The sequence below is a fragment of the Mesoplodon densirostris genome, chromosome 13 (assembly GCF_025265405.1).
Source record: "Mesoplodon densirostris isolate mMesDen1 chromosome 13, mMesDen1 primary haplotype, whole genome shotgun sequence".
Taxonomy (NCBI): Eukaryota; Metazoa; Chordata; class Mammalia; order Artiodactyla; family Ziphiidae; genus Mesoplodon; species Mesoplodon densirostris.
In genome coordinates, this window is record NC_082673.1 from 1,503,481 (window position 1) to 1,512,521 (window position 9,041).

The window sequence follows — 9,041 nt, forward strand, 5'->3', positions numbered from 1 at the left end:
CCCCTGGAATCCCGATTCCAGCAGGAGTGCCGGACAGAGGCTGAGTGCGCTGGGGCCTCTGCTGGGGCCACGTCCACTCGGCTGTGGGTCAGGGTGCTTGGCTCTGCCAGGGTCTTTGCCTTGCAAGAGGCCCCTGTGGCTCCGCGTCCCTCCCCGCTGGCGGCCGTTGGCTTTCTGGGTGGGGCTGGCGCCCCGGCAGCCCGAGAGGCGGCCAGGTGGGTGCGGCCGGTGACTTCTGTCTGGGAGGACACGGCATAACTGCACAGCGGGACAGGCTTTTGGCAAAGCAGAGGGAGGGGTGGCGTGGAGGGGTGGCGTGGAGGGGTGAACGCTCAGGACCAAACGGAGTGGAAAGGATGTGCTTATCACCCACACTTCACAGCCCTGACTGCATCCTCACGTCTAAGCTGGGGGCTGACAAACGCTCCATTGTGCGGGAATTTGGGTTAAGTCACCGCGGGCAGCTGACTTGGCTTCAGGACTTGGAAATGGCATTTCTCACCTCCTCCACACTGGTCTTTTCAGTTGCTTGCCAAGTTTAGGGGGAAAAAAAATCCCTTAATTCTGGTTAGAAGTGTTTCAAACGTTACATAAAGAGGCGCTTGGCTGGTTAACTGGCTAACTTCTGCCTGAGTTTCATCTCAGGAAGCATCTGAGCGAGCTCCCTAGAGGGCAGCGCTGCTAGTAAGCGCTGTGACTTAAAGCCCCCCTGCATGCTCAGGCCCCGGCAGGCCTGCTTTACAGCCTCGCTATTCTGCCTAAGAACCACCAGCGTATAAAAATTACAAACACATTGTGTTTGCTGAAATATTCTGGTCCACGTTCGAAAAGGAGCAATAAATTCCAGTTTGAAAAATAAAGTTCTCTGAAGGAGGTAGTTCTTTTCCTGTGTTTTAGGTTCCGCACTTTGGCCTCGAGTGAAGCGCAGAGTCACGCTGGCACGTGGGAAAAGCCAGCTCGCACATGCAGTGTGACAGTTCTGATCGGAACACGTTAACTGTTTGCATTTGTCTGTGAAATTAGGAAACGCCGTGCCACTTTCTAATGTTATCACTAGCTCTTTTTTTTTTTCTGGCTTCATATTTATGATTGTGTAGACGGAGAGAACAAATTCCACTCTCTGCTAACCATCTAGAGACCACGTTGAGATTTTAAACTATGAAAGTAGCTTTCAGTTTAGCCTGGTACTTGCAATTTGCAGGAAGCGTTGTGTGCCCTGTTCTGGTGAATTCAGGGGGAGCCACGATGGTGGGTCTCGGTGCTTTGTGGTTGGGAACACAATTCCACACCTGGCCTCAGAGCACAAGTGGAAAATTTCTGCCTATAAAGAGGGTGGTCCCCTTGGAGGATGCCAAGTGACTGCCTCAAGTCGCAGGGTAAGCTCACCAGGTGCTGGGGTGAACCGCGCTGTGTCGGGGGAGTTCTCTCCGGCTGCTGGCGTTTTGTGTCTGGGGCAGAGCCTGCTCCCGGTGACGATGTGCCGGGATGCTCTAGCTGTGACGGACCCCGTGCTTTCTGATACTCCTGAGTATGGGGCAGGGGGCTGCTGTGTTTACACTCGGGGCACCTGTCTCTCGGGGACCTGCCCAGCGATGCCCTGGAAGCTGCTCTGGAGTCACACCCTCCCAAGGGGCCGACTTCACCAGAGACTGCGAGGCTGGGGTGCGGCTGGTCCTCAGCCCCGCCTGCCCCTCCCCTCTTCTCCCCTCCCCCTCCTCTCCCCCCCCCGCCCCGTTCACCCTCCCCCTCCTCCCCACTCCCCACTCCTCCCCACTCCCCACTCTCCCCTCTCCCCTCCCCCTGCCCCGTTCACTCTCCCAGTCAGGAGTTCATTCCCTCTAACTCATTTGCTTGCTCTTTCGTTTAAAGCATGATTTGTTTTCTTAAGAATTCCTTCTATAATGCTTGCAGCCTTGTGGCTAAAGCATCAGTCAGTGACTGCCGTGTGGAAAACTAGCGAAGGTAATTAAAGACACACGAGTTTGTATTCTTTCCTTATAAAGACCAAATTATCCAGGCCCCTCTCTTTAGATTCCCTGCATTTTCCTGCGGAGCGGAATGTTACACTGCAGCTCTGCAGGGCCTTCCGGTGAGTCGGGCCTGGGCCGGGGCCTGGGCGGGTGGATGGACCCCTGGGCACCCGCGTCCTGTCAGTTCAGATAAACTGCTAGGTCCTGGTCCCAGATCCCGCATCTTCAAAGCGCAGAGTCGGGTTACATTTTATAAGTAGAAAGTCAGATTCAAAGACTCGCAGAAGATAACCCAGTCTTAACTCAGACACTTAAAGACGTGCTTTTGATATTTATATGCTTTATTTTCACAGGCGCTCTCTGTAGGTCAGGGATTTAAACCCGGGAGGGTTCTCGCCTGAGCCAGCCTGGATTCTAGCTGGGAATTCACGGGCTCGGCCTTGCCACCCTCAGGGGCTCTGGGTCGGCCTGGGGACCCTGCAACTCGTAGCCCGTCCCCTCGTGGGAGCCACTGCAGGGCCTGCGGGGTGAGCTCATCTGAGCAAAGGCGCCTGAGGCGTCTTTACTGAAACCCCATTTCACCCCAGCCCCCGGCTGGCCTCTCCACCCGGGACAGAGACTGTTCTGTGGCCTAAGGGTCTCCCAGGGCAGACTTTGTTCACTTGGACGGATTCGGACTCCAGCCCAGCCCCTCCTGTTGGATCCTTGAGCGGCGTAATGGGGTTGGATTGTGTGGTCCATCCTCTTCCCGAGAATCATGAGGCATTTCCCAGAACACTTGCTAAGAGGAGCTGCCCCCTTAGCACTGCCAGTGGGCTAAGGACAGAACGGGGGGGGGCGGTGGGCACCCCGCCAAGCCCCTCCTCCCGTGGGCCCAGCCGGCTCTGATGCCCAGGGAGCCTGCCCCGCCCTCTCCTCCCCCGGCCCCCGCCCTCATTAGGGAAATGCCGTGTTTTCTTTGCATTCCACCCCCGCCTTGTCCATCTGAGCATTTTGGAAATCTGTCGGGGACTGTGGCAGATGGGGCTGAGCGCTGCGAGGGAAGAAAAGTAAAGCGAGTTAGTAAGTGTCAAGGAACTCATTGTCTGCGCTCCACCTGTTGTTACTCTGTTCCCAATCAACCTGCTAGCCAGGCTGGAGCCTGCGGCCATCTGGAAGCTGTGCTCTGTTTATAAACTTGGCACACGGAGCAGCACTCCCGGGCCTGACCTCCCACACGGATCTGGAAACAATTAGAGCAAGATGACAGGCAGGCGGGAACGGCCCAGGGAGGGAGGGCGGCCGGGAGGCCTGGGTCCCGGCGCTCCCGCCAGGGGTTGGGGAGAGGGGTGCTGGGGTGTGCGGGGCCAGGGTGGGTAGGGAGGCCTGGGTGGGGGAGGGAGCCCGGGGCGGGGGGTGGGGCTGGGAGCCCGCCAGCGGCTGTTTGCAGCCCCCCTGCCCCCAGCCCGCCCCTCACTGGGAGCTCGGAACCAGCCCATCGTGGACGCAGAGCATCGGGCCTTTCTGGTCCTCGTGAGAAAAACGTTGCACAGTCTCAGGTCATTTTTTAATTTCAGAAACACGTTCTTGAAAAGCACTTTTTAACCACAGGAAGTTTAAGCGGTGTGCAATTTTGCCGCGGAAAAACTGAGAGATGCTCAAAGTGCAGGGGGCCTTTCTTTAACGGGGTGACCCTGGCAGGCCCCCTGTTGGGAGCTTCGAATCCGGGAGCCGATTCAGGCTGGAGTCTGGGCCTCGCGAGATGAATGAGTCTCTTCCTCTTCACTCAAGAAACACGTTTTTTTCTCTGTCTTTGCCCCGCAGTTTTGAAATGTGATTCCCGGCTCTGAGTGGATGCTCTTTTCACTCTCAGCTGGGTCTCTAACTCCTGAAACATTCATGTGTGGGAGCTGCTGGCAAGCCAGTCACTGGCACAATTAACAAGCTCCTGGTTGGCCAGACGGCCTTGAGGAGGGGAGGTCCCGGCTGGGGGGCTCTGCCGAGCAGCTGGCAACAGGAGACGTGGCCTCTCCTCTGGCCTCAGGGCCTGCTTCCGCAGCACAGAATCGCCTGGTCTCCCTGGATCCCGGGCCCCGAGGGCGTTCGCTAAGATCTCTGAAAATCGATCCACCCTGGAGGCGGTGTCAGCCCACACCCAGGCCCCCTCTCCTCTCCACCTGCAGACCGTCCCAGGCCCCCTCTCCTCTCCTCCTGCAGACCGTCCCAGGCCCCCTCTCCTCTCCGCCTGCAGACCGTCCCAGGCCCCCTCTCCTCTCCGCCTGCAGACCGTCCCAGGCCCCCTCTCCTCTCCGCCTGCAGACCGTCCCAGGCCCCCTCTCCTCTCCGCCTGCAGACCGTCCCAGGCCCCCTCTCCTCTCCGCCTGCAGACCGTCCCAGGCCCCCTCTCCTCTCCGCCTGCAGACCGTCCCAGGCCCCCTCTCCTCTCCACCTGCAGACCGCCCCTGCCATCCACTCTCCCTGCGCTGTCTCCTTTGCATAAGTGTGTTCTTTCGCACGCCCTGCTTCTGAACCGCTGTAGGACGTGCACTGTCCCACGATGTGAAAAGACCATCCCGTGAGGCCCTGAGCGGAGTGCCCTGCTGCCCAAGGGCTGCATCTCCGGGCAGGCTCCATAAGGCCCTGGAGACGGCCGATCTCATAAGCCAATTTTAGACTCTGAGTCTTACTGCAAGTGGATTCATCTGAACTATAATATAAAATACTGTGTTTATTTAACCCCTGTAAGCCGATCTCCTTGGTCTTTGTGAACTGGCTGGGCAGCTAAGGACCCACATTCCTTCCACAGTTAATAAAACTCCATATTTTTCTCTGTATTCATAAATGTAATCACACTCAGACCCACTTAATCTACATTAGTTTTTGAAACTTTACCTATAGATGAAAAAACACAGCACTGCCCTCACCCCAACATGCAACATAATCGTCATTTTTAGGGTAAAAGACATAAATCGGAGATTTTGCCAGTTTTTTCCTCAGAAATCATCCCGTATCTCTGCAATTTTCTGACCTGGGGATCATAGAGATGTAAATTGACCTGGTTACGATTCTTCCCAAGAAATACATTTACACTTTAAGTGCCTATATTTGTTCAACTTTATTAAAACAAAACAAAACACCCACCCCAACCAAAACAAACAAACAAACAAACAAAACCAACCAACCAAACATAAAAACCCAAGCCAGATCTAACTAACTTCACGCAGGACCCTTTGTAAATTCTTCACGATGCTTGCGTGTACCTGGGGAGAAACACCTTCTCGGAGACTGGAGGAGGTGGGCTGCCCATGGCCACCGCGATGCTTCTTTCTGCTTCCTCTGCCCTCTCAGGGTCGATTTTGAAAACTAATTACATTTCTGTAAAGCGTTTTGCTCTTTTTGATAGAAATAAATGCGGCTTCTCAGCATGAGAGCCTGGTCACCCAGCCAGCAGCCGACACCCCCTGCACTGCGGCCTTTCCTTGTCCGGAATCTTCTCCAAACAACAGTTATTCAAATGGTGCCTTAAAACCATCTTCCTGCTTGTAATCAGGAACACCAAGCGCCCTCTTCGTTAAAGCGTTTATTTTCGTTTTGCAGCGTGGTCGTCTGTCCTTCCCGTCTGAGTCCTTTGGGAGTCCGACTCATTCCCGCTGCACAGATGCGTCTGCCAGCCGCCCTCCTGGCTACATCTTCTTGCACTACTTGCCTTCACCCTGATCTCAGTTCTGAAAGAGACGTCTTTTTTCCTGCCAAAATGAAAAACAAACAAACAAAATGAAACCCGGACATATATTCTAGAGAGTTATTTTTTTTGATTTGATTGTTTCTTGAAATTTATAATACATTCTTACGATAACACTTCCTTTGACTATTTGGTCCAAGGAAGCATTTAAGAAAGAGAGTTTTTGCAGTTTTCTCCTCTAGAATTAGCTGGTTTTCAAGTATCTGCTGGATCTGCAGAGGGAAGTGGCTCTGCAGCGAACTCTCTTCCCCAGACGCGCAGGTGAGCAGTGGGGACTAAACTTCTAAAGCTGCGACCAAGCTTCTGTCTAGAACCTGGACCACGTTCTGGGCCTGTCGCATTTTCCCAGAGACGTTGCAGGGAGAAAGGTGGGTCCTGTTCCCTGTATGTCCTGCGTGGTCTCTAGGGGCTGTTTAGCCTTGAGATCATTTGACGGAGGATGATTTTAAGGCACATGTTCCGTAAGTCGTGCGTTCGTTCCTCGGCTGGGGTGTGAAGCGGTGACCGGGCCTCTGCCCGGAGGGACTGGACATGGCCTGGATCATCGCCGTGCCGGCCGTGCAGTCCCCTTAGACTTGCTTGTGATGCTGATGAAGACGACCGAGGGCTTGTGTAAGGGTGGTCGGGGCCTGGCTGGCACTGAGCGCCAGGGACACCCCAGACGAGAGGGGGGTGCCAGTGGTTACAGCAGGTGCAGCAGAGCCGTGTGAAGATGCTAACACAATGACTAGTGTGTCTCCTTGTCTGCCCTTCCGGAGGGTCCACGTCACGTCTGTGTGTCTGCACCCAGCACGTGACCTGGGGAACCGCAGGCATTTACTGGGTATATATATGTGCTCCAGGGACAAACGAATGGAGGGTCAGGTAATAGAAACTGGGGAGCATCTTACAGCAAAAGCAGCAGGGGAAGGCTGGGTGTCCTGGAGGGACCATGCGTTCAAGTAATAACCCCCTGCCCCAACAAAGGAGCTGAAACACAGTCACGGATGCTACTTTCTTTGGAAGCAGAGTCAGGCCCACTGCTCGTCGTGGGGTTGCACCAGGGGTTTTGTAACCGGACGAGTTTCCCAGATGTATTGTCACATCTACAAGCCTTACAACCTTAGAAGACGCTGCCTTAGATTCTGCAGGAAAAGAGCAGGCCCTGAACGAGAAGACGTCTTGTTTTTGACAGTCATATCCAAATTTTATTTGGCAACTTAATTTGCTGAAAGCCAAGCTTTGTGGAGCGCATGGTAGGGGGGATCCCATAAGTTCTAACTTCCTCAGTGCATCAAGGGTGGACGGCTCAGAGCTCAGGGAGTTGCCCACAGTGAGGACGGTCAGGGTGCGGCAGCTCCCAGGAAAAGAGGGACCTCGCCCGGAGGTGAGGTAGCCTGGAGGCTGTGGGCTGGGTTTTTCTTGGAGCCCAGGGCCTCCCTCAGGTCGGCGGTTTTGGACATCCCCCCATGAGCAGAAGCCTGCACAGCACATCCACGGGGATACGGGTGCTGTCCCCGGACTGGCTGAGTCTTGCTGGAGGAGGGAGGGTGGGTGGGCAAGACCAGAAGGACTGACACCCCCACCCCGAGCCCCAGTCATCCAGTTGGGAATATTTTGAACAACCCTGGTGGAGATTTGCGTCAGCGGTCACGGACAGTACTGTCTGCACTTCCCTGCTCACTGCTCCGGCCCAGAGAGTGGGTCTTGCAGGGCAGGGATGGGCCAGCACGTAGGGGGGCTGCTCAGAGAACAAAGGCCACGTCCAATCTCCTGGGGAAATGCTGGATGCATCTCTGTGGGAACCAGCGAGGCCATGACCGGCCCAGCGATTCCCCTGGTCTGGTGTCCTCCTTGGGGCCGCAGGCAGGCTCCCAGCATCCTCGTGCATTTCCAGTCTGTTTTCCCTACCCCTCCTTTATCAGGCCAATCATGGCTTAGATTATGTGTGTTTGAACTTCTGGAGTTGGGTGGGCGTCTGCTCAGAGCCCGCCTCTCTCACAAGCCACAGTCCCTTTGGGAGAAACGGCTCCAGTTCCCTGCCCTCCCCGAGAAGGTGGCTGCATTGTTTGCCACGTGACTCTAGTTTTCCCACTGAACGGTGGATCTGTGTCCCCACTGTCTGTGTCTGGGCTGTCCAGTGACTTGCTTTGGTCTAATAGAATGTGTGCAATGTCCCAGTTCCAGGCCCAGCCCTCAGGGGTCTTGTGTGCATCCGCTCTCTGTCTTGGGACCCTGCCTTTGCCGTGAAGAAAAGGCCAGGCTGACCCACCGGAGCACAGGAGGCTACGTGGAGCTGCGCCGAGCCTGCCCGGCCCAGGGGCCCCTCAGCCGACCGGCAGTGACGACCGATTAGGAGCCCAAGTTGAGTCAGCTGAGCTCTGCCCACATCAGCAGTGTTCCAGCCACTCTGTATACCCGTGACAAATGTGACTTGTTGCCTTTTGAAAGCACCACGTTTTGGGGTGGCTTGTCAGGCAGCGATAGCTGAGCGGTACAGTCAATAAACATCTTTTGCGGCTAAATCAGAAGGATCCTTCTTTCAGTCCTTGTAGCAGAGACTGTTATGGGTGCCCTTTTCATCACGAAGTACAGCAGACGGTCCTCTCACCTCCTGGGCCATGTGACTGATTCCAGCTCGTGGGATGCAGGCAGGAGGAATGTGGGCTCGCCCACGCTTTCGGCCCCTGGGCTGGATGGAGGGGACACAGCAACCCGAGTGGCCACATGGAGGGTGGCTGCTCCTCGGGGGTGTCTGCCACAGGCGGGGTGTGAGCAGGACGCCGACTCGGACTGTGCCAAGTCGCCGAGCCCCGGGGTCTGTTGAGCAGCTGGAGCTGCCCCCCTCACCGACCCTGACCTCCTGGAACCTTGGGAGGCTCCCCCTCCTTGGTCACCCCCCCACCCCCTTGTTTCCGGGCCCGTACGCTGCAGTTTCCCCTGACACACGTGTTGGTGCATCTCCATCACTCTCAAGGAGATAAGGTCCAGAGACCTTTGCGTGCCTTCCTGGACCATTTCCTGACTGCCCGCCTGACCCTGTGGCCACCGCAGCCCTCGCACTCGTGCGTTTGCAGGAACGCTCTCCTTCACTCCGATGGCTCTGTTCGCTGTTTCTCTGCTCAAAATACTCTTTCTACTTTTGCTACCACTTTGGGTCGAGTCTGTCACCCATTTCAAGAACCCTGGCCCTGAGGTCAGGTGAAGAGCCGCCCGCAGGCTCCTGTGTCTGTCCCCATCAGAGGACTTCCTGCTGTCACGGCCCCGATCTTTCACCAGCCGACCCCAGGCTCTAGCTGGGTCAGCCCGTGTGCTCGCCATGCGTCCAAGTGTACACACGGGCGCTGGTCCCACGGCCACTCGGATCATGT

At 55.9% G+C, this 9,041-nt stretch overlaps 1 long non-coding RNA gene across 2 annotated transcripts; it reads left to right on the top strand.

The window, feature by feature from the left end:
* Window positions 1-2,010: 2,010 nt before the first annotated feature.
* On the top strand, window positions 2,011-8,475 carry LOC132500740 (uncharacterized). 2 transcript variants are annotated; one of them, XR_009534074.1, is made up of 3 exons: window positions 2,011-2,089; window positions 5,547-6,059; window positions 7,852-8,475. It is a non-coding gene; the product is annotated as an uncharacterized LOC132500740 (long non-coding RNA). The 2 variants fall into 2 exon arrangements; XR_009534075.1 differs by having other exon boundaries at window positions 5,547-5,952.
* Window positions 8,476-9,041: the final 566 nt, after the last annotated feature.